At 43.2% G+C, this 24736-nt stretch overlaps 1 protein-coding gene and 1 long non-coding RNA gene across 2 annotated transcripts in view; one reads left to right on the top strand and one right to left on the bottom strand.

Annotated features, from left to right (window-relative positions):
- Positions 1-17553, bottom strand: part of ZBTB20 (zinc finger and BTB domain containing 20) — a 490951-nt gene extending 473398 nt beyond the window's left edge. The window contains exon 1 of the mRNA XM_065676360.1: positions 17539-17553. The gene's annotated coding sequence lies outside the window, so the exon portion shown is untranslated. The remainder of the gene's footprint in view (positions 1-17538) is intronic.
- On the top strand, positions 7739-8961 carry LOC136012557 (uncharacterized). Its single transcript, XR_010611810.1, has 3 exons — positions 7739-7787; positions 8723-8794; positions 8893-8961. It is a non-coding gene; the product is annotated as an uncharacterized LOC136012557 (long non-coding RNA).
- Positions 17554-24736: the final 7183 nt, after the last annotated feature.

Genomic DNA, 24736 nt, shown 5'->3' with positions numbered 1-24736 from the left:
TTTCTGAGTGGATCTTTGGACCTAAGCCTATCCCTATGGGGCCGAGGAAGTAGTGGATGAAGAACAAGCCATCCCACACATCCTCCTGCTCTGACCAGGCTCTCAACCCACAGAAAGCTTCTTGGTACTTCCCACAGTATCTGGTAAGTCCTTCTCAGGTTTAAAGCAGTACATGTAGCCCCATCTTTGAGAAAATGTATGTCAATAAGCAATATCAATTGTGACTTGTCAAACTGATAGCTAGATTTTCACTTAAGAGAGCTACAGCTAAGACTGTGCAGAGAGGGTAATACTGGAACATACACTTTGTAGCTGTGAGAGAGATTGAGGAGTTAAAAAAGGGGACAGAAAAAAAAACAGTGGAGCACTGAATACATCAATGGCAAATATGAACAAAAGCATCACAAACTGTATTGTACTGATAAATTAGGATATTTCTCTCTTTCCAGCAGCTGAAAGCATTTGAAGAACACTGGATTTTAAAGAGGTGCTCCTCATGCCCTCCTGTTTAAAACTCACACAGATGAGGCTGATGAGAGAGCCCCAACAGACAAGTCTACCAAAAGCAGAAATACATTTGTCCCAAGATGTCAGGCCTGCATCTACTGTAACATGAGTTACAGTAGAACTTTCTTCCACCCCACACAATGGTCCCAGGGGGGATGTTACTACATTTTGCTGCTGTTGTTTATATCTAGTTTGGCCCAGTCCATGAGTCATGATACCTATATTCACAATGTCAGATCCAGGAACAATCCAGTGGCATTTTTCTGTTTGTGCTGACTCTTCAGGACCCGCCACTTAGAAAGGTTTACATGAAAATAACACAGAATAGGAATGTGTGATGCTTGAAAAACCAGCCTCTGATTTTAATCTGCAAACGAATAATTTAAACATTCTAAAACTTAACAGGGAAGTGACAAGACTACAATGATTTCTGCCCCTCACAGGAAGACAGGAAAAGAAATATACACTTTTGCCTACCTATTTACATGGGGAATAAGCAATGTTTTCAGGGCCTGCCAAGAGAGATGCTGCTAGTTGATGGAATCATAGAGTCACAGAATGGCGATCACCCAAGGCTCTGTCCAACCTGGCCTTGAACACTGACAGGGATGGAGCATTCACCACTTCTTTGGGCAACCCATTCCAGTGTCTCACCACCCTCACAGTAAAGAACTTCTTCCTTGTATCTAACCTGAACTTCTCCAAGTTTTGAACATAAGTTTACAATATTTTTAGGATCTCAAAACTGCCATTATATAGTCTGAGCATTCTATAACACGGGTTTAACGAAAGCTAGCTATCTGACTCAGGTTTTCAAGCCTAACTATTCAATGCACACAGCAAGTCTCTTGTTATACTGTTAGTGTTGAAGATATCAGTGTTACAAACTGGAGCTTAATGGTTAATACACAGAATTAACCATTATTAAAATTATTTATTTTACTTTAAGAGAAGTTAAAGAAAGCAACAGGAAACAAGTGTGTTCATGTACCAAAGTAATACAAAACCCAAGATAATTCTTTAACAGGACAGTGTGGGCATTGTTAAGAAGAAGTTAGGATGAATTCACATCCACCCCAAAAAGTACAGACAATTCATTTCTGCAGCCCCTTCAAGACAAGATGTTCTTTTAAATGAGACTACTGCAGCTGAACTCTGATGAGTTTGATGATCCTGAAACTGAGATGTTTTTAGTGCTATCATTATCATTATTGAACGTAGCCGCAACGACAATTTAAATCTGAGTTCCAAACCTCCTAGATGCTCTTAAACATTAGACACCTTTGTGTCTTGAAGACCCAGAAATAAGCTTACTAGTTGATTACGCTATAAAGAAAAGCTCTGCTTAACAAGACAGATGCAACCTTATTTTACCTTAATGATATTGCCTTCAATAGAACACAAAAGAAGCAACTGATAGCAAAGATTGAAACATTTATTTTAGAGACTTGCAAATTCAGCTGTCTACTATAAGGAACTCCAAGTGAAGAAAGAGGGAGGGGAATAGAAGAAAAAGGAGCAGCACTGAACAGTGACATCAGTGCAGCCTGGCTGGCTGAACATAACAAAGGAAATCCTAATGGCCACAAGTATACAATGAAATGTATGTCCTTGTGTGCTGCTACTAATTCTGTACCAAAATGAAAACCACAAATAGTGGTTACTGAATATCCCATCCAAGAACAAAGAGAGCAACATGAGAAAGATGCCCTCGCTATTTGGTTAGACAACAACAAAAATAAAATTGAAACAAGAATGTTTAAAACCATTTCTTCTGCTTCTGATATATGGTTGCTCAGTACTGTATTTCAGCCACATTGAGCAAAAAAAGGAACAACCAACTTTTCCCAAACTCTACTGCCTAAAGGCAAAAACCACTTTGCTATCACCAGCAGCCTGGCTAACTCAAGTGAAAAAGAAAGGCGGATGTCTCTGGTTCCCAGACACACTTAGTGTTCCTAAGAGGACCAAGTGTCTTGAGATTTGCACTGAGAACAAGAAGGACTTTGATCAAGAAACAGCACATGTTTTACTCTGCAAGGAACTTCATAGAGAGGTACTAGATTTACAAAACCCGTTGAGGGAAGTTTCAGAGGGACTTGATAGATTACAGGTTGATGACACTCTGTCACAGCCTCTGCGGAAATGTGGTTTGATCTCATTAACAACAAAGAACGAGAACCACCAAAGAACTTTAAAAACCATCCAAAGACACTTGGAAGCTTCCATTTCATAGCCATCAGGACCAATTCCAAACACAGAGAAATGGGATAAAACCCAGGCTAGGATGTCGAGACTGGGGCAGGCACAGAACATGTTCCGGATAGCTCAACTCTTCTAAGATTAAAAACTGAAGATCCATGTTTTTACCCTAACTATGTAATTACAAAGTAGATTTGATTAAACACAATTAATTTTGTCATGCAGGTGGAAAATACAGATGTTAAACTAGGGCAGACAAGATGGGTGGACTTAGAAATGCTGGGGTTTAGAACAGATGCATTGCTGTCCAGCCAACTCAGCATCACTTGTTTAGTTTATTCGTATTGCTTCGATTGAAACTGTAACTGTGTAGGTGCTAAAATCAAAGAATCTGGTAAAATGCAGTTAGATATAAAGCCTCACAGACCTGACTTCATAGAGTACAGGACTATGAGGATGTTGTTCTTTTTTAATTACACAACCACACGCTTTACATTTCAGATAATGTGTCTTCCTGTGTTTACAGAATGAATATACCCATAAAATAAATCACATCATGTGCGTGCACTGTTACAGTGGATAAAGTGCTACATTTAAGTGTTTTCCCTGAGGTTTTTGCAGAAATAACCAAAAAAGTCATGCCGGGGAGAAGAATTCAACTCCATTACGTTGGCTGCTGTTTCCACACACAAATCTTCTCTCCACACCCAATAGAGAACCACATACCTCAGCTGAAACAATTGTGAGCATACGTGAGCTATGCCAATATCCTGTGGAAAGGAACAAAAGGCTTGAACTTACTTTTAACTGAGAGAAACGCGAAACGAAGAAAGTTTGTGCTGTCGAATTTCAAGTCAGATTGGGGATTACTGCATTTCCCTCTTTGGGAAGTTGTATGATTACTAATCTCATAATTAAAAGAGTAAAAGTTAATGAGGAAACACGTTAACGTCAGATGATTTACGTGCCTATTAATATTACAAGTGCATTGGGGGGAAAAAAGAGGGGGGGTGGGAAGGAAAAACCCATTGTGTAATCCAGTTCTGATGAAATGCCGGACAATTTTGAGACTGATAAAGTGAGTCACTGCCAACTGACTCAGCATGACAACAGGAGTTCATTGTTGCCTTTGGACCAAAGGAAGCAAGCAGACAGTTGGTTCGAACTGGATTTATTCTTTCAAGTAAAATGTGATATTTCCACCATCTTCTTGTTCTCCTTTCGTGTCTTCCATCCGAGCCTCTGGTGTCTCCAGTACATACTGCATTTATTAAGCCCTGCACTGTTCAGCTAGCATTGGATACAACAGACATTAAGCCCTCAGATGCAGAGTGTTATAAAATTAACTTAAAAGGCTGGAATACAGCTCCACTTTTAAGTCCCAGCATATTTATATTTCACATATGGTTTTCGCTAGGCTATTCACAGGGGGGACTATAAAGCATCTCAACATGTGAGGTACTCTTGTAAACTCCGCTGTGTCCTCAGCTGCACTTACTGTCCTCAGGCCTGGGGGATGTTGTACTGCAAGTATTAATACATATATACGTGCTGCTTGCTACATCCACATCTCCCCCTCCCTGCTTGTAGGTTTGGCAGCAGCAGGACGGCTGATTTCAGCTCAAACACTGGAATTCCTGTTTGTCTCCAAGGCTTTCCAAAGACTGCCTTCTGCCAGTCACTGCTGCTTCCCCCAGCACTCTCTCAAGTTAACAAAACAAAGGAAAGCTCAGCAGCTCCCATGCGACTTGGGACCCTTCAGAGTCTGGGTAACAGAACTGAACAAAACATACTGTCCCCATCCTCGAGATGTCTCAGGACTGAAGATACAGGAGAAGGGGGGTGTGTGTGATATTGTCATTAGGTGGATTTATATTGTTAATACCCAGGACTGACCAAAAGGAAAGGTCACTTGTTGCATACAAAATCTGGGTTTGTGGCTCTTTTCCTTCAACACACTCGAATCTCAGTCTCACCATTCGTTACCTTCTGCTTTTCTCATTGCAGCTGCTTCTCCTAAAGTCTGTCAGAAATCTGGAAATCCCTTTTTTTTTTTCCAAAAGGGATTATTAGAGTCTTAAAAGTTTACTGATTTCACTGCAGTTTATGAAAGAATCCTGGAAATAAAATTAAATTCGTTTGGAGAAGAAACAAGCAATAAGAAAGGTCCATACTTGTTCAAGCAGCTAAAGCATCCCCAGCCATTATAGCTTTTTAAAACATGGATCTTGCCAAAAGGAACTATGCCACATCAAAACTCATCATGCCAGGAGAAAGGAACTCCTCACAACTGAAGGACAGGATTGGGAATCAACAAATCTGGATTATATTTGTGATAACTTGGCAGGTGACTTTGACTAAGTCAGTCAACATCTCCAAATCTGAGTTTATCCATCAGTGCAAGAGGCTACTGCTGCTTCCCCATTTCAGGAGGGTGTCTTAAAGCTTAATTAATTGATGTTCATAAAGAACTCAGATTCCCAGCTGAGAAGCATGAGAAAAGACCAAAGTATTATTAATCTCAGGTGCCAAAAAAATCATCCCTGCTCTTGCATGAAAACCCTCTGAAATAGCTGTAATTTCTATGGTAGCAGGATCCCCAGTTCAGTTTGCAAATGAGAGTTATTGAGGTAAAATAAATGTCTGGCCACCAGAGTAAACAAAGACATCATTTTACAAGTCCAGTCTAAATTGTAGAGATAATCAATATGAGAATAGCAGTGCCCACAATGAAACCTGTATTAATTATGAAGAGAGTTTATGAAAGAAATTAATCATTATTATGGAGTTCGCTGCAGGAATTTAATAGCATGAGCCAATTGTACATGACTCTTATGATGCTTGAGGTCAAATATGCTGAGTTTGAAATAAACTTTAATCTACTCTGAACTAACTTTGTATAAAAAAAGAAAGCTTCTCATAAGTTCCACAGTACTGCCCAAAATAACAAATCTGCTCTACCCCAGAAGTGCGTGTGGTCTGATATGCCATCCTGAAAATAGATTCTAATGCCTCTCTTCCCTCTCCCCTTTTCTTTTTGTTTAGATTGGTGCTATAGGAAAATTATATACACTGGTCACAAGAGACAATTAGATATAGGAGATACCCAATGTATTTTTAAGCTTACTTTGTTGCTGGTTTTTGGGGTGAGGTTTTTTTTCCCCTTAAGTAACCACCCTTCCAAAATAAACATAGCAATGTTTATGGAAATAAAGAAACAAATTATAACAATTTTAGGTAGCATACCGCAGTCAAATAAATACCATTTTCTAATAAAACAAACTTGGAGAAACCCTAATAGAACTTAACCCATACTAACCAAAACAAAAACTTTAAGAGGCTTTCTGTTCCAAAAATCAGAGCTGTTCGTTAGAGCCAGAGATTCATATCCATTGGTCAACACCAGTATTAATCAATTAATCCTTTCTGTAAGAATATACATTCTCTGGGGAGAGGCTATGACTGGAAAAGGACCTGGGGGTGCTGACTGATGGAGCTGAACATGAGCCAGCTTGTGCCCAGGCAGCCAAGAAGCCAACAGCATCCTGTCCTGTATCAGCAATAGCCAGCAGGGCAGGGCAGTGATTGTCCCCCTGCGCTGGGCGCTGGTGAGGCTGCACCTCGAATCCTGTGTTCAGCTCTGGGCCCCTCACTACAACAGAGACATTGAGGAGCTGGAGCGGGGCCAGAGAAGGGCAATGGATCTGGTGCAGGGCCTGGAGCACAAGCGTGATGGGGAACGGCTGAGGGACCTGGGGGGTTTAGTCTGGAGAAGAGAAGGCTCAGGGGGGACCTTATCACTCTCTACAACTGCCTGAAAGGAGGATGGAGTGAGGTGGGGTTGGTCTCTGCTCCCAAGTAACAAGTGATACAGCCTCAAGCTGCAGCAGAGGATGGAGTGAGGTGGGGTCGGTCTCTGCTCCCAAGTAACAAGTGATACAGCCTCAAGCTGCAGCAGAGGAGGTTTAAGATGGAGATGAGGAACAATTCCTTCCCCAAAGGGCACTCAGGCATTGGAACAGGCTGCCCAGGGCAGTGGAGTCACTGTCCCTGGAAGTCTTCAAAACCTGTGTAGATGACATCCTTAGCAACATGGTTTAGTTGTGGCCATGGCAGTGCTGGGTTAATGGTTGAGTTTGATGATCTTAAAAGTCATTTCCAACCAAATTAATTCTGTGATTCTATGAAGTATTGAAAACACTCAGAGTTGGTTTTAATTCCATCTCCAAGCGGAGATGGAATCACATCAAGCCCAGGTTGTCTTCAAAGGGAGAGGAGCTAGACTTTTGAAAAACCTATTCTTTCTATTTATTTGCTTTTGTGAAATACTCTGTAGAACAAATAAAAGTGGGAAGATGTAAGTAATGAGCCCATGATACCTCTGAGGTTCACACATGGCAAGAACTCCATGGGTCAGAAGCGACTAGATAATTCTTGGCAGAGGGGAGGAGTGTGTCTTGTTTGAGGTGCTTCTGAGTTTGTGTGTGTTTGTGAGGGGAAGGAAGGAAAGAAGCCATTGGGATGCAGCCAAGTCTAAAAGTTTGGCTACCCCTACAAGTGCACAGAGAGGTGCAGCAGAAATCCTATTTTCTTACTTTTGCAAAATATGGAATTAGCTATTTTGGAGGCTGCTACTAACGTATGTGGAACTTCCAATGCTGTCATTAACAATTAGGTGTGCAAAAGGGAGAATGAACTCTTAAAGTTTTACAAGAACAAACACTTTCCAATTAAAATAGTCCAGAAGAGCTCAGTGTGAATATTTCTCTGAGCTTCCTTTGTTGATGCCGTAGGATTTCTTTGTAGTTGTACAATTCTGCTTGCTAAAATCCTCTTGGCAACTACAGACTTCCTTACTTCTGATCTCATCACACACAGATGGCTCAGGCTTGTAAAATATTATTAAGGGGATGTGTTGGAGTGGCCTGAACATGGGTCACCCCGGCAGTGTAATCTGACTCTTAACAGTTTCTCTGGACTTGTATAACCTTGAGTTCTTCTGCCGTCGTTTCCCAAACTGCAAAATGGGAAGAAGAGAGCCCACTTCCTCGTGAAGGGATGAGAACGAGCGAGTTAATGTACGTACAGCTCTAAAAGGAAAAGTGTTACTTCTATTTGGGGAGAGTAAGAGAGGGTCATGTGGGCTTTGGTTTTATTCTCTTCTCTGAAACAAACACCGACACAGATATAAATAGTGCCTGCAGAAAAGCAAGGGCTGAACTTCTGCTTGGGGTTTTTAAACAATTTGTAGACTTTTGCATGTAAAGTCTGTTTAGAAGATATTTGAATAGTTTAATAATTAAACCAAAAAATCTTTAGTCCTAAAAGTACTAACATTTACCAGAGTAGATTTTTTTTCAGTGGTGTCATAAATTCACAGTATTTACCCACCAGTTCTGGTTTTCATAACAAGGCTGTGGTTTTTATTTTGATCACTGGTTAATTTATTGCTGCGGCACATCATTTTGCTTTCTTTTTGGAGGTTCTGAGGAAAAGTAATTCTTTACAGACACTGTTCAGATGGTATTTTTCAATTAAAAACACTTAAAGCAGAAAGGAACGGTTGTTTGGTGGGGGACTGAAGATCAGAGTTCAATGCTTGGCTCTACAATAGGCTCCCTGGGGAAATTTTCAAAGGCACAAATGGCAGGTTGGCACATCACTCCCATGCTTGCTTTAGTGGGAGTTAGTTGCCTCTGAAAACCTCTCTTTTCCTTTCCCTGGATTATCCCCATCAAGTCACTAAATCTTTCTGTGCCTTTGCCTGCAACCATTACAGTGGGAATTCTAGTACTTTGTTCCCTCACCTTTCACCTGGCTGCCTGTTTAAATATAAGCTTCTTGAGAGAGTGCCTCTGTTTTCCAGTATGCGCGATCCCCCACACCAGTGGATGTGGGCACCGATCTCATCTGGGACGCCTGGTTTCTGTTAGAGTACATACATGCAAATAACGTTAATACTAATTGGGGATCTGGAGAGTATTCCCAAAGCCCAGGTTATTGTGCTTTCCAGGAGCAGTACTGCGTGGTGAAACCCACCAGATTACCAGCCCATCCACCTGACATACCCTGACAGCAAGACGGGGTAAGTGTCCCCATGTGGCACCAAGAAGATGACCCATTCAAAGTCAGGTTACTAACCCTTTTCAGCTCAGTCTCTGCTTTCTGGTTACTTCACTTTAGGCCAACCTGTTCAATTTCAGTATACATTCTTTGACTGAAATGTTACGTTTTACTGGAACAAAAGCAAAGCCTAAACAAATACCCGTCAGGTCTTACAGAAAAGAAATCATGAACCCGAGGATGCATCTGCACCATGACAGTACAAGTACTCAGCCACTGTGGTAACAAAATCAGTTCTGTCTTATTTATCTTTCAAGCCAGGACTAGGCAAGACAAGGTTTATGTTCAAACCACAAATGTAAAACTCGCAAAGGTGTGATATGTGGAACCACTTAAGGGACAAGAATGACAGTACAGTGAATAAATGTGTGTGACAAGTAAATCCAAGGATGTATTGACCAAAAATTGGAGTGCCCCACGGAACTGCTCAAATAAAGTTGGTAATTATTTTTTCTGCTCTGCTGAACTTAAATGTGGTGTGACCACGAGCAAAGATAAAATCCAACTCATATTCCAGATGCACCCATAAATTATCTACTATCCTAACAGGAATTACCAAGTTTGCCAAATGAGATAAGGAGGGGGCTCGTTATATTCCAGAACACCACCACTGAGCAATGCTGTCTTTGAGATACCCATTAGTAGCTAAACTCAGCTTTTTACTTTTGTCCTATTTCATAAATTGTTCTCTTTGCCATTCAGCTTTATCAACAATCTCTTTATGGCTATAAGCAAGATCCTAAGTTTTGTGGGTGATTTTTTTTCCTCAAGTTAACTCGGCTAAAGCCAGCAGGATTAGAGTAGGAATTACATAGGAATTATATTCCTAAATCTAACACATATCTTTATGTGCCAGGCACATCTCCATTTCTTTCTGCATCACCCAGTTTGTATCATCTCTGCAATCAGCCCAGTATGCAAGGCAAGGCAGAATTCCTACCACAGATGTAAATAATTCAAGCAAGTTTGTAACTCCTCGGGGAGATTTACTCACAGATCACCTGTTCAGAGAGTTTAAAGAGATACCAGAAGAGTTCCAGGATTATTACAGAGCAATGATGGGAAAGGTTATAACGAAACATGATTATTACTACAGCACAGAACTGAAACTGGCTTTGATTTTGGATACATTAACAAACTTCAAAGGGATTGGTCTAAATCTGCCAGTGGAGGAATGTTGTTTGATTGCATCATGTACTGGGATTCTGCTGCAGTCGGATCCAGAAAGAATGACACAGCTCTGATAACAGATAAGTAAACTGTAGGATTGCCAAATGAAGAGGTAAAAAAAAAAAGAAAAAAGAAATCCCAACAAAACCAGAAGAGCTGATAAAGCAAATTACACCGGCAGAATCTGCAGTGTCACACAAACAAAAGAAACCCAAACAAACCCCATTCCTATTACTGCTGGGATGCCCCATGTCCCACGTGGCACCACTGCAAATGGATTCTGCAGAGACTGAGAAAGGCACAAGCACACAGGTCTGCAGCAGCCCCTGCAGTGTGTCAACTGAGAGACCCTGACCTCCTGGCCACGTGCCTCCCTTTCTATTCTACTGATACACTCTATCAGCCTTAAGATAGGTTCACAGTGATGGGTGACAAAAAAACCCAACCTTTTCTGCTTGCAACAATCCTTGTATTTTCCTCCCAAAGGCAGAGCATGCTAAGGGCATTCTTTATATGTCTGGAGGCCAACAGACTGTCACTTTCTTTACACAGCGTACCACAGATATCTAGGACATGGAAAGGATTATTTTAAAACTCTAAAGGAGACATTTATACCCAGTACATTTCCAAAATAAGGATGGCAAGTTGCTGAAATAACTTATTTAAAACTTTTTCTCAAGTACAGAGTGATAGAATTGGAGTAAAATCATCTAGAAGGGGTTGGAAACACTTTCTCGTGAAGTCTTAAACATCACTGCTAGTGACATTAACTTGAGCTACACATCCCAATGGAGAGCAAGTGTCAGCAAAGTAAATGCATTAGTTAAAGCTTAATAGTAGTTTGGTGTTCAATATCCTGAAATATTTAATATGTTTTTTCCCAAAGTAAACTGTTATTCAGTTTTAATGAAGACATTAACCTGCTTGATTTGTAAGCTCCTGTGGGAAGTCAGTCTAAAACACTGTCACAAGAGGTAGGCAGAAGCAACAAGAGCTGTGACAGGAAATCAAGCACATTTTAAATGTTAAAAAAGCAGCCAGAAAATGAGTCTCAATATGCTCTTGTTTTCTTTCAGTTTTGTTTATTTTTGGGTAATACGATTTCTGCCCTTTAGAAGATGCCAATTAAGGTTGGTTCTAACACAGTCCGCAGGTAGCTGTGGGTACCGAAATCTACGTGAGTTTGCACCAACTATTTTGTAAACAAGGAGTGCCAGAATCCAGACTCAAAAGAAAATAAAAGTTTGCATCAGATTCTGGCCTTCGAGACACTCTTTTGGTTTCCAGCATTGCAGGATGACAGCTTTAAACTGGAATCCACTGTTACACTTTTAGTCACAGTTTGAATTTTCCGGACTGGCTTTGGATACAGTCTTTACTGCACGGGAATAGGCGGGCTTGTGAGTTTTCAGCTTGAAATGCTAGTGACAGAACAAGATGAGCAAAAATGGTGAGACCCCAAGCAGTTAAGGTGGGTGTGTGCTCTTCCTGAAATGCATATTGGTGGTTTGACAAGGGAGACAAGCTGGCTGCTTTGTTTCGCAGTAGCTGTGTTTAGTTCGTGCTGTCAAGCGTGGATTCTGACACTTACCAGTATTAATATTGCTATTTCTATTGATATAATTAGCACTTCTATAAATAATAGCTAAAGCTGCCATAGCTAAGTATATTACTGCAGTCAGCACCATCAGGCCCCTTTTCACTACACACCCTCCTGGAAATCCAAGCTGATTGATCGCCACAAGAAGAAAGCCACTGAGCAACGCTGTTGATTCTAGCGGCCCGGCTGAGAGCAGCTACCACCACGGAGAAGACTCTCCTAAACAACCAGTTTGTATGTGTGAGACTAAAGTTTCTCACCAGTCTTGCACCTGCCAATGTTTGAACGCTATAAATAGGGACTCTTCTTTTCAGCCACACGATAAAAACAACCTCGCGTTGAGTTCTGTGAGTGTTATTCATACACTACAATGGGGAGAAGTCCTACGAATGTTTTGGAGAGAAACTGGACGTAGCCTTTAAGTTCTAACTTAACAGCACAAAGATTTTCTTCATTTACTTCACAGCTATGAAACAGGAAATTGCTTAACAAAACAGATATTGCTTCTTCTGCATAAGAATAGCAGCACCTGCTATTTCAATCCCTAATCCCATTCTGTTACACTTAAAAATCCTGAAGAACGACAACTTTTCCAGTGGCCTGAACACCGAACTTTAGGCTCTCCCAGCCTGTTTCAAACAGCTGTGCCCTTGTCTCACTCTACCTAAAAGCCAGCACTTCAACACAAGTTCTGAGGGTGCTCAGTACCTAACTTGAGGTAATTTTGCTTAACGACTGCACATTATAACTAGCATCAGTAGGAGAGGGCAATGTACAGAACTAGTAGTGCTGGTGGAAATAGAGCCTCAGGGTCTCCAAGGATGCATGCAAAACTATAAGAAGTTTTTGGAACAGTGGGTGTTTTCTGCTTGCTTCATCTTTCATAAAGAGATGTGGGTAAACACCGCACAAAGATTTTCTCAAGGCCAATATTTACAGTGTCTGGAAATAGAAGGTGCTACGCAGAAGAAAATCAGCCTAGATTTCTGAGCAGAGTTTTGCCATAAAAATGCTTCAAAAGTTCTACTGCTTATGCTTTAGTCGAATGGACGTGCGAGAGGTTATTTGGGGAATTAAGTCATGTGTGTGTATAATTAGTGTTGGTGTGAGACATGCATGTTTTGAATCCTGTCAGTTCTTCCTGAAACACCACTTGCTAGCTGCAGTACTTGAAATATTAAAATGGTAAAGAGGATAGTACAATTCCAAAGCAGCTTTGAACTCCTGTTCTACTAATACAGCTCGCTCTGTATGAGGCCAAAGCACTCACACAGCACTATGTCTTTCGGTAGTATCAATGCCAAAATCATTCCTGTATAATTCCACTGATGTCACTTCAGTTATTTCAAAGAGGAAATTCATGTCTAAGCCACGTTCTGTTTTCTGATGCAAACCCAGAATAACTACACCAAAGTTTATAAAGCCACTGACACTGGCATTTATTGTCAAACCAAGCCAGCCAGTGGAATAATTGGCACCCACCATCTGAAATTATTACTTGAGATATTATATATAACCGTAACAGAAGCATTTCAGAATTCTCCATGTACATACCTTTGCAAATGTTTGTGATGACAGCACATGGTATTATTCCCGGCACACAGATAGGAAACAAAGACTGAGCAACTTTCCCTAAAGTCAAATACGCTATTCATGGCAGAGCAAAAAGCGACATGAGACCCCAGTCTTAAGCCAGGAACTCAAACCAGTAAACAAGCAGTCAGTCCGCAGTATGCTTTCATGAAAATATAACAAGCAGTAACTAGGCTGGATCCCATATTTGATGGTAAAAAATAAGGAAAGATGAAGGCATCATTATTTCTTTGAATAAGCAGTGAAGGAACCAGAGCTTCCCTCAGCATTTGATGACAAAGTATTGTATTTTTTTATTTCTGGAGGCATCTTTCATGAATACCTGGATAAAAATTGAGAGTAGAATCAGAGATCCACTGATACTGGTAAGTGCAAACTAATCCATACCCTAAGCGTTCTTTTGCTCTGCTCACCCTGCTCCTGCCACAAAGTATGTAACTTCACAAAGCAATGTAGACCTTCCAAAATCACCTCTGGTCGTGAACAATGAGTCAATGGCAACCATTTTCCTTAGCTTCAGAAATGCCCAATGATTCATCTCAGTGTATACCCCTCCTAAAAATTCAAGAACTGAATTTTGTTCTATTGGAGCTGCTCTGATACCCAACATCAGGGTGCAGCCCAACTACGGTTACCAGGGTAAAGAAACGTATCTGAGATATGCAATACTGGGTTTCTTTTGGTTGTCAATATCATAATGATTCTTGCACACTTTCTGCAATCTCTTCAGAGAGCTTCAACTGCTATTAAGGTTTCTTGGGCTACTGTATATGCAATTCCAGGTGAATCCTGCTTACTTAACATTCATTTTGTACTGTAAAAAAAAAAAAAGGAGAAATAATTCTTTTTCCCCGTAGCATCTTTTCCATTACTATCTACAGTCACTCTGGAATCTTAATGAGCTCAACTCGGTAAGTTCTGTCCACACTTGGCTAGAGGACAGCCTTTTCCTTCACGATGCACATTGGGAACAGCTCGCCAATCTAAAATTCCACCTCGCTTGAAGGGATTTACAGCCTCACATGACAAAACTGGACTGAACAATACTGAGGCCCTGTGAAAAATAAACAAAAAGAACACACTTATTTTCTAATGGAAAGATGGAAATAGGAGGTCGTGAGGGCCACCTGGCATTTGACCAAGGTTACCCAGCAAGGATCAAATCCTATTTGTCTTAGGCAGGCAGTCCTGCTGAAATCAAATAAACCCACAGCACAGATCAGTACATGAGGGCCATGGTTTAACCTCTGAGGCACGCTATAAATCCTGTGCTATAAAATAGGTGCTGTGGATTAATTTCTAATCCCAAATTATAACTCCTCATTGAAGAGCTGAAAACCCAGTTCCCCTCACAGAACTAAGTAACAAGCATAGAACCATGCTGGGATCTTGTAAGGCTTTAACTTTAAAATGTAGTTTCCAGGACACTCAATGCAGCGACAATTAAACCCACTGGTTGAGTTTACAGAACGAATCACACACTATGACACAGCGTCTTTTTTTCACTCTTGCCTGCATAGCTAGTCACTGATTTACCCAATAAATTAATTCCACAAGTGGCTCTCCGAGGCATCAGTTTGAATTATCAAGTTTCTGCTGTATTTCCAAAACAATGCCAGGCATGCATGTGCGTAGGAGGGATGGGACAAAGAAGCCAATAGGTGCAGCTGTGGCCTGGGAGGCAGTAGGGCTGTTTCAAACTCTGCCACTGACATTGGGAAGTCATTTCAGCAAGGTTTAATTCAGGGTCTTTCTAGCATATAATAGTTAAGCAATGAAGTCACTCACCAAACATTTGGAAGGCAAAGATATGCCCTCACCAACTTAATGAAATCTGCTTTTCCCGTTAAAATCAGAAACTCTGGGTTGGGTATGTGGGGGGTGCATGCTGCTCTGTTTGCATTTCTTGCCTTTGTATCTTCCCCATGTGTAAACCAGAAAAATCTCAACTTTCACAAAGCATCTCCATGCAAGTACAGGTGTAAATTCAGGGCACTAAAGGAGGTACCTGGTATCTTGTACATCTGGGATCTGAGCTGCTCTCCTCTGCAGTCTGACTGCTAGTGATCCTGATTTTAAAGCAGGGGGCTTAGGATTCCATTCCTAACATTGCAACGTAGTAACAGCAACCATGAAATCCTTGGCCAGGACTTTTTGTGTATGTGCTAACAAAACAAACAAGCTATGTTTTAAGACTTATAAACCATTTTAGTTTGGAAGACACAAGGCTCCATCTCTAACCACTGCCTAGTCACAGATTCACCATGCGATCAGAAAGTTTTCTTCTGCTAGAAACCAGTGTTTTTCCATAAAAAAAAAAAACACCTACAGATTAAATGATGAGATTTAGAATAATGCTAAAATCCCCTGTAATGTTCTTCCTGCATTACAAATGGACTATTAAATCAGTGAAGTGCCAATCAAATGCTTTTGTACTTTGAAAGAAAGGTTTAAATAACAAAAGCAGTTTTTCAGGCCTCTCTCTCCCTCGGTAGTCAGTGTCACCTATGCACTAATTACAACATATTTACTCCCTTTTCTAGTAAGATCACAATTGAATAGATTTTTCAGAACATGATTTTGAAGCAAAGTTGCAATCAGTGCCGCGTGGATTCTGGCTCTTATTAATCCTGCTTGTCTCGGAAAAATATAGTGTTGTGCAGTAAACTTCAAGACCCATGACAGGATTCAATAATAACAGCTCTGGCTTCAGTCTCCAGCTTTAAAACTCGACTCACTGCACGACCTCGGGTGAACCATTAATTAACTAGGGCCAAATCCTCTGTGGACTAAACACAATGGAACAAGCCAGTTTGTACAAGCCAAAGATCTGGCCCCAAGTTTCCAGAAGTTTTGATTCGGGCTGGCCAAATACCGGGATTTTCATGCCATGAATAAAACGTTCATCGTTGTGTTTCAGGGTAAGAAGTAAAAAGTCCTCACTTCGTTTGTGGAATAAAAACTACAAGTAATTCCTTTACAGAGGGAGAAAGAGGGGGGAAATTAATAAAACAAAGGTAAGCATCTCTCAGGAGAGGTTTTTAACCATGCTTTCTGTAAGCAGAAAGTGGAACTGACAGAAGGCTTTGAGGCAGGTAGCCATGGATGCTCACTTTAATATTCTGGTCAGAAAAAATAATCCAAGGTTTTGTTATGTTTTTTTCCAGTAAAACTGGAATTTTCCTTCAAAACCTTCAACTTCTCAAATACCACATTTTCCACTGGGGTGGGGGAAGGATGCTCCCGATCAGCTCTGATACTGTGCACTCATAGCATCTACGAAGGCAGCTAAAACAGGTCTTGCCTCCGAGGTGGGGTGTTTTTGGTGTAAGCACAGGAGGACATTACTTTTCTATCATGGATTTACTTTAGTCTTGTTTCCCTTTCTTGCAAAGCACCCAGGATTCACAGATGCCAAAAGATTGTGCGTTTCTACAGCATTAACCCTGTAACCTCCAAGTCATCTTTCCTATAGGAGGGCACGTAGCAGGCACTCAGACCCAAGGTGTTCAGGACTGTAAATCATCACGGGTTTTGCAGAGATACTTTTTCCTCCTGAATAATTACCGAAAAACCGAAGTTCAGGCTTTGTACATTAGCTCTTTTTAACTATACAGAGCCCCTTCCTTCCTTGCAATTCCTCGTTTGCCGTTCGGCAGAGAGGACTTTAAGAGAGAGCATTTAACCTGGAAAATCAGGACTCCCTCGGCTACAGAAAGCAGCAAACTCTGGATTCCTAACTGGCAGCAAGCAGCCCGTTTCCTAGCGCTCTCGCTGCCACGGCTGGCAAATCCCTTTTAGCCCTGCGCTCCCGTGTATACAGGGGGGAACGCTCCCCCCGACGGGAGACCCGGGTCCCAGACCCTGCCATCTTGGCACCGGGAGGACGAGCGGCTCATTGCTTGTAAAGCCGCTCTGGGACTGGCGATACGAGGCACCCCGACAGCTCAGGTACAAACGCGAGCTGCCCGTTTTCTCCACGGCCCCGAGGGCACGGCAGCGCACACCGGGTGTCGGGAAGCCCATCGAACTCCCGTCCGTCCGTCCGTCCGCGAACGCACGGCGCGGTACCGCCCCCCCCCCCCCCAAACTTTAGTTTTCGGGACGAGAGGAAGCTCGACGGAGCCGCAGGAAGGGCAGACGGGAGGGATGCAGCCGCTGGTACAGCGAGCCCCCCCCGCCCGGCACCTCAGAACGGCGCCTGGCACCCAATGGCTCCCGGTGCGCACCCCCCGCCCGCCTCCCGGTGAGCTCGCACCGGGCGCTCGTCCCGCCCCCCCGGTAGGCGGAGCTCGCCTCATCCCCCCGCCCCTGCCCCCCCGCTGACCCCGGAAGCGCGGTACCTCTTTCATCTTCTCCCTCCCCCTTTTCGCCGCGGCTCGGCGCTTTCGCAGGCAGCCGCCGCCGCCGCGCCGCCACCGTCATTGGCCCCCCCCGCCCCGCCGGGCGGACGCCATTGGCTCACCGCCCCGCCACTCCCCGGCGAGCCGCGCCCCTCCGCCGCTCCCCGTGCCCGCCCCTTTCCTCCTTTCCCATAGGCCAAGCCGCGCTCGGCGGCCCGCTACGCTCTTCTTCTATTGGGCGGCGCAACCGTCGGTCGAACACACGGCGTCTCTCATTGGTGGGAGTTTAGAACGATACAGTCCGCCTTAGCCCGTCTGGAGCGCTGATTGGTTCTACGAAGGCATCGCTGTCTGCGGCACCCGCGTACCGATTGGTGGCCGAGGATAGTCCCCGCCCCCCAAGCAGCAAGTTCGGTTGCGCCCCCCCCTCCCCCCGCCTTCTACGCATTTCTATTTCCCGCTTTATTTATTTATTTCCTCCGTCAACTTAAATGACCCCGGAGGGGCGGGGTCGGGGGGCGGGGCCCGCTGCTCCCAGCTGGCCAATGGGAAAGGAGGAGAGGGGCGGAGCCATTGACGGGCTGGGCCAACCGGAGCGCGGCAGAGCGGCCGCGCTTGGCTCGCCGCCTGCCAATCGGAGCGGTGCCATCCGCCAACGGCCCCGGCGGTGGCCGGTAACGGCCGCCCGGCCCGGCGGGACGCTGAGGGGGCAGGGAGCGGCTCGCTCGCCTCACGCAGCGGCGCCGGGCCGGGTGTGGGAGGAAGGCACTCATAATCGCTTCCTTCCTCACGACGGGGCGGGCGGCACGCAGGGGCCGGGTGTGTGTGGGGGGGTGAGCTCATCCCGCTCGCACCGCCGCTCGTGTGGTGTCGGCCGTGTAGCACCGGCAGCAGCCGAGGCGCGGTGGTTCCGAGGGGGATCGATGCTCTCCCAAGGGGGCTCAAGGGACGCCTCACCTCGATATTGGGCGCTGTGGAACCCCTGTCTTCAGGGCTGGGGCAAAGCCCCCCTCGGACAGCAGCTGGTTTTACAGTGAAGGCATTAGCTGTGCGTGTTGGGTTTGCAGCCCGGTCCAAAGCGAGCTGACAATAAGCACCACGAGGTCTGTCCAAGTCCCCATGCTGGCTGGTATCGCTGGTTGCTCCTTTAGGGACCAGAGGGCAGTTGGCTTGATCACTCTCCATCCGTTCCCATCAAAGAGAAGGCCAAGACCTTAGGTTTTCTTGCGTGCATGTTTCTAGTTTTTACTGTCCTTAACACCTCTTCTGCCTGTTTTTGCTATGGTATCTGATTGTAATCCTCTGTGTTTGCGCTGTTCTTTCAGAATTCTGTTAACCTGACCTACCTTCCACTTTCTGCCTGCTTCCTGCTTGTTTCAGGTCAAATAAAGCTTAAACTTTACCCAGATCCACCTCTTGCCATGCTTCCTTTTTCTTCCTGTACACTGTTAGTTTAGATATGGTGGTTATTATTCCTTTGAAGAGCCCCAAGCCTCCTACCTCTCTTTTCCCTGTCTCTTATGTGATCCAGCACAACAATTCTACCATTCCCTCATCCTAGCAGTCAGTTGTGTTTGCTATGCTCTGTCCTTCCCTTTGCATGGATCACCCAATCTAAAGTTACCACCCTTAACCCAAGCTGCCTCCTACTCTCAGTGTCACAAGTATTTATGTCTGGCTATTGGAGCCATGGGGGGAAAAGCTCCCATTCCAGTTGGCTCTATTTTCCATGTCACGGATGTTTTCCAGATATCCCTTGTTGGGGTCCTTCCCAAACAACTGCATCTATCTCCCACTGCTACCAGCTTGAGTGATTCCACTGGCTGTTTGCAGAGAGCTTCTCTGTCTCCTGAATAAACCCATAGACTCATAGACTCAACCAGATTGGAAAACACCTTTAAGACCATCAACTGCAACCTTTACCCCAGCCCTGCCAAGGCCACTGCTAACCCGTGTCACTGAGGGCTTCATCTATGTGATTTGTGAGCACTTCCTGGGGGTTTGTAGCAGATCTATACCAGGAGGGTGTCTGGCTTCTTTCCTCTCATCATTCCCAGGGGATTCTGGCAGCACTCTCCCCTAGCACATTTCATTTCAGGTGTACAGTAGAGCAAAGCCATCTCTCTCCACTTACTGTCCTCCCTGAACAAAGCATTGCCTTTATTCCCGTCATGTGGGTTATCCCACTGCACCTCCATTGCCCCAATGAGAACCCTGAATTTTTTACTCTATGTAGGCCATTTTGTCGGTTTTGGAGGGATTTTGGAGGTTTTAATGTAATGGGAGTAATTAGTAAGCAAATTACAACTGGTAGTAGAAGAAGGTAAGGACCAGCACCAGAATCAGCTCAGTGTTGTAGCAAAGCACTTGGATTTTAGGTGCTGGCGTAATCTGACTGCATAGCTGCTTCAGTGTGAGCATATGCTGAGGCTCTCTGCTGAATCAAAGCTTTAATTTTCTTTTCATTTTCTTGTGGCCTGTTCTGCATTTTGAAGCTGAGAGAGAGTGTGAAGTAAAACACTCAGAAAAATAATTTCTCTAGGGCATATTCTGTTTGATAATGTCATACCTGGAACTTCATCTGGGCTGTCAAAACAATGGCGCATGACAGTAAAACTGAGCACACTTCATATACATAAATCTTTCACAGTCTGTAACTAAGTATTGAGAATGAGTTGAAGGCTCCTCTAGCTGAATTGTTTTACTGAATGAAACATAATGTGACCGTTAGAGAGCAGCTACCTCCATGCTGCTAACTCTGGGTAGCAACAGGTAAGTAAGTGTGGCAGTGAATACACAGACGTACAATTAAAAGGCATACTGCAGAAGGGCAGGGGATTTCAACGGGGTGCAGAGGAAGAGATTCCTCTCCTTGAACAGCATTTGTTGCCCACCACATGATGTGAGGCTGCATTGCTGGGGGGAATTGCAGCTGTATCAGAGATGCCCAGCAAGTTACTGGCGTCTTGCTGGTGCAGTGGTGAAGAATATTTCCGATGATGATGTGGGTGTGCTTCTTTTTAATGTCCTCATTAGTAACTGTGGGTTAGAGAACATGCTTTCAAAAATTATGGTTAGAAGTAAAGCTCAAAAACATTGAAACATTGCAAACCTCTCAGAGGATGCGATTATGTTAACTCAAGGAAGTGATCCAGCCAACAACCTGGTATTTAATAGAATTGCTAAGTAAGGAATAGAAGTAGAAATCAACCATAGAAATAGTTAACAAATTTCCTTCTGAGAGGAAAATAATTAAGGAGGTGGAAAGACTACAGAAGAGGATCCGAGAGGTGGGGCTAGATCATGAGTGAAATACAAAGCAAAGGTGAAAAGGACAAATCTCATTCTGGGGTGTACAAACAGGAGAGTCATACTTCTTGCAAGCTCAGGGAGAAATAGTTCTTCTATACTCAGTGCCAAGGAGGCCTCAGCTGGGATAATGTGTTTGGTTTCAGACACTGCGTTTAGGTGAGGTTCTGAAGATCAGAGACTAAAAGCTTTGTAGTAGCAATGGTAAAAGTCTTGGAAAACGTGGACTACGAAAAAAGGGCAAAGGAACTAGTGTAGTCTAAAAAAGGGAAGAAAGGGTGGAACAGTACAAAGTTCTTGTATTCAGTAGAATTACTGCAGAAGAAGATAGATACATTGTTCTTCAAATCCATCGGGTCAAGAAAAAAAGATAACAGCCATGTTTTAGTTCAGATATTGGGAAAACCTTTTGTGGGTTCAGCACAGTAACAGAGTCCTTGGAGGCCACAGGACCCCTGAAAATGAGCGTTCTTAAAATTACAACAGACTGGGGCCAACTGCCCTCTGGACAGTTGCCCAAGGCAGCAAAGCAGGAAGATCTTGAGGGGCACACTGCCTACAGGGAGAGAAGAGAAAAGCGTCCTTGACAAACAACCTTAAACTCCTCACGCCTTTCAGCAACAGCCGGCAGGTCCTGCTTTCCCTGAAGCCACCCGAAGTCACCTCACTGGTAGCGTATCACCTCTCTTAAGTAGTAGCAATTTCCAGCTTCTGGTTAGTTTTCTTGTCAGGCTTAACATCAGATGGGGATTGCAGACATAGGCAGGACATGAGAAGCTACCAGGCTCTGAGTGTCAGACATGACAAGTGTTGTCTACACTTGTCACTGCAGCATCTTTCTGATCTATTCTAGCATTCTGTTGAGCAGGGGGTTGCCTAAGTGCTGTAGTGTTGTGTGGGGCTCCAAAGTGGCCTTTTGTTACCTCTGTGCTCCTTGAGCTAAAACCCTGTAGAGCTTCAAGCTAATGCAAGCGAATGCCTCTAATTGTGGTGTCATTTAAAGAAGATCTTAAAACCAAGGTGTCTAGTGACACAGTAGAAGAATGGGTAACCTTGTAGTCTTGTCAACAGCAACACTGAAATATGTTGCATTTTGGTAGAAACTTAATGTATGTGAATATCAAATTCCATATTGTTGCATACTAAGTTCTGGTTTTAGAGCCTGAATTTCCTACCTTAATTGGCAGGAATGAAAAAGTAATCCCTCATCAGCCAGGGCTCATAACAAAAGCATAAAAATTCTAATTTATTGCATTCTTTCAATATGACTTCATTTTTGAGCATTTTGTGACAATCTGACCTAATATTGCACTGATTCAGACAATAGAGCTGTTCTATTGTACTTTAATGACTGGAAATGTAATTTGCTTCCTGTTTAATATTTCAGCCAGCAATAATACCAAAAAGGCTTATTGCTCCTAAGAAAAGATGAAAGGGGCATAACTCTTAAGGTTTTTTGTGTTCAAAATTTGACCTACTTAAAAATACTAGAAACTCATGGGAATGGTCTTCAGAATTAAAAATACCAATATAAGATTGTTGCCTGGGAATTTTAAGATACATCACTTCCAGCTCATTGAAAAGCAGAATTTCCTTCCCAAGGGAAATCCAGATAATTCAAAATTAATTTTTGTCCCGAAATACTGAATTAGCAGAGTTTGGGTTTTTCTTTTTTCTTTTAAAACTTCCCTTTCTGTGAAAAAATATTCTGAACTTCAAAAATACTCAATTTGAACTTGATGATCATCTTGGAATATTTCAGTCCGGCTCAGTTGAAGATCAAGTCTGTGCCTGCCCTTGCTGCCTCTAGTGACCCTTACATCACCAGTGTTCTGCAGGCTTGCTCCATCGTTCTCCTTACCAGCTCCATTGATAGCCCACATTGTCTATAAAGCTCTTCCATAGTGAGCAAGACAGACAAATTTTGGTGTAATGTGTGGGGAAGACAACTTGCAGAGGCTGATCTGAAGAGGATAATAGGAGCATGTGAGACCTGAACTGCTACAACAGTGAGGTATGTGGTGGCTCAGGTGGGGATGAAGAGCCATAGAAATAAAGCCACTGGAATGGAGAACAATGCAACTAGAACATCTTCACATGAGTTGTGGCTGTGGACCTGCCCTACCACATCACTTATAAACTCTTTTTCCTCTGCCCTTCTCCTGCTGTGTTAGACCTTTTGGAGACCACATTCGTGCTTGTTGGTCTCTTGCTAGGGCTGTCTCCCCTCCAGGACTCCGTGAGTTGAGCTCCACACCTACATGGAGAGGAAACTAGCAATCTAAGGCTTCACAAAAATCCCTCAGGGACAGAACCATTTCTAATACTTTGCTTATTACAAGTAGTTAGATGTACACTGTTAAGACACTGACATACTCCCAATAGACAGTTACTTTGTGTGGAGTTTTAGGGGTTTATTAAACTATCCACTTGGGATGAAAATTGGTAAATATATTTCAAACCCCCAAACTACTGCAAGTAATCCCATGCAAATTCCTGTATTGTGTCAGGCCCAGCTAAAGCACTGCTACAATTCACTCCTCTAGTAGCACACACAAAAATGCCAGGTACCACTGGAAGGAAGACAGAGGAAACAAATATTTTGGAATGTTTTGTTCCACTTGGTTTTATATATAAGACTGTGGCATCTCTTTTTAAACTGTGACATTTTGACAAACAATGATGCTTTGTGTTACCCTTTAGGGAGAAGAAATGTGAAGAGAATAGTTGCAAGCAATCTGAAAAGCAGCTTGGGATGGAAGACTGCTGTGTACTATTCCCAGATCAGTCATTTACTTGATCCGTATATTTGGATAAGATACTTGGTCCTTATCTAGATGCCAAGGTTGTACTGTTTTAACTGTACCAGAGAATTTGTATAGCTTTACTGAACTAGCATTAAGAGAATGATATTGACATTAACTGCTTTTATCAGAATAATATATTCATGTAGGGTAAATCGTACCACTATAACGTACCTTTGTACCATTACAACTGCTTCACAGAGTGTACGGTTACAACAGAAAGATAAAAAGATCTCATCCCTCACCAAAATACTTACACTGAATTGTGTGTAGACCACCTTTTGTGCCTCACTTCCCCCCCCCCCCCCCCCCATCTATAAAAGCCTTTTAGATCTTACCTTGCAGGGCTGTTGAGCCTTCATTCCTGTCTGCAATAAAGTCTGCATGAAAGGTGCCAAAGCTTATTTTTAGCCAGTCACAGAGCTTTTTTTGAGTCTCTAAAAAGTGTTTGCAAGAGGCAGCTGTGCCCCAAAACATGCCATAGCGGAGGAGTTCGGCTGGGCTTGCTTCCTTTTGCTGTGAACATTTCACATTACATTTGACTCAGACTTTTGACAGCTATTTCATGACATACTGACTGTGAACTCGCCCCTGTTATTTTGTGTATTAATGTGAAATCCACTCCACCATTTCTCTGGGCTTCGGGCATTGGCTTTTTCTCCTCACTCCCCCTCATCGTTATTCTGACAAGCAAAGGTTAAACTGAGAAGGGCAAAAGTCTTTCTTGTTCAAGGCAAAACCGCAATAAGGGTGTTTTCCCTGCTGCCTTTTACCTAAAATCCGAGAGGGAAGAAGAGTAGTCAAGAGGCTGCCATCTGTTGGGAGAAATTAGGGAGGACACCAGAGCCTCAAACCCTGGCAGCACCTGACAGGAATTGAGCAATGTTGGGCTAATTGTTGGTGTAAATGACATCAGCATTTGGCCTACGATCAGTAGCTTCTCCCCGAATAATTTAGTAAGTACAAATATGAAGAATGCTTGAAGTTAGGCATTAACCAGATGAAATGTTTAGACAGCAAGAGTAAAATGCATTTGATCAAACTTTATGGACTGAAACTCAAACAGAGATTTATTTAGTAATAAT

This window comes from Lathamus discolor, chromosome 4, assembly GCF_037157495.1.
Source record: "Lathamus discolor isolate bLatDis1 chromosome 4, bLatDis1.hap1, whole genome shotgun sequence".
Taxonomy (NCBI): domain Eukaryota; kingdom Metazoa; phylum Chordata; class Aves; order Psittaciformes; family Psittacidae; genus Lathamus; species Lathamus discolor.
Note: the sequence above shows the minus strand (reverse complement) of the source record. Positions and strands in the feature narration are given on the sequence as shown.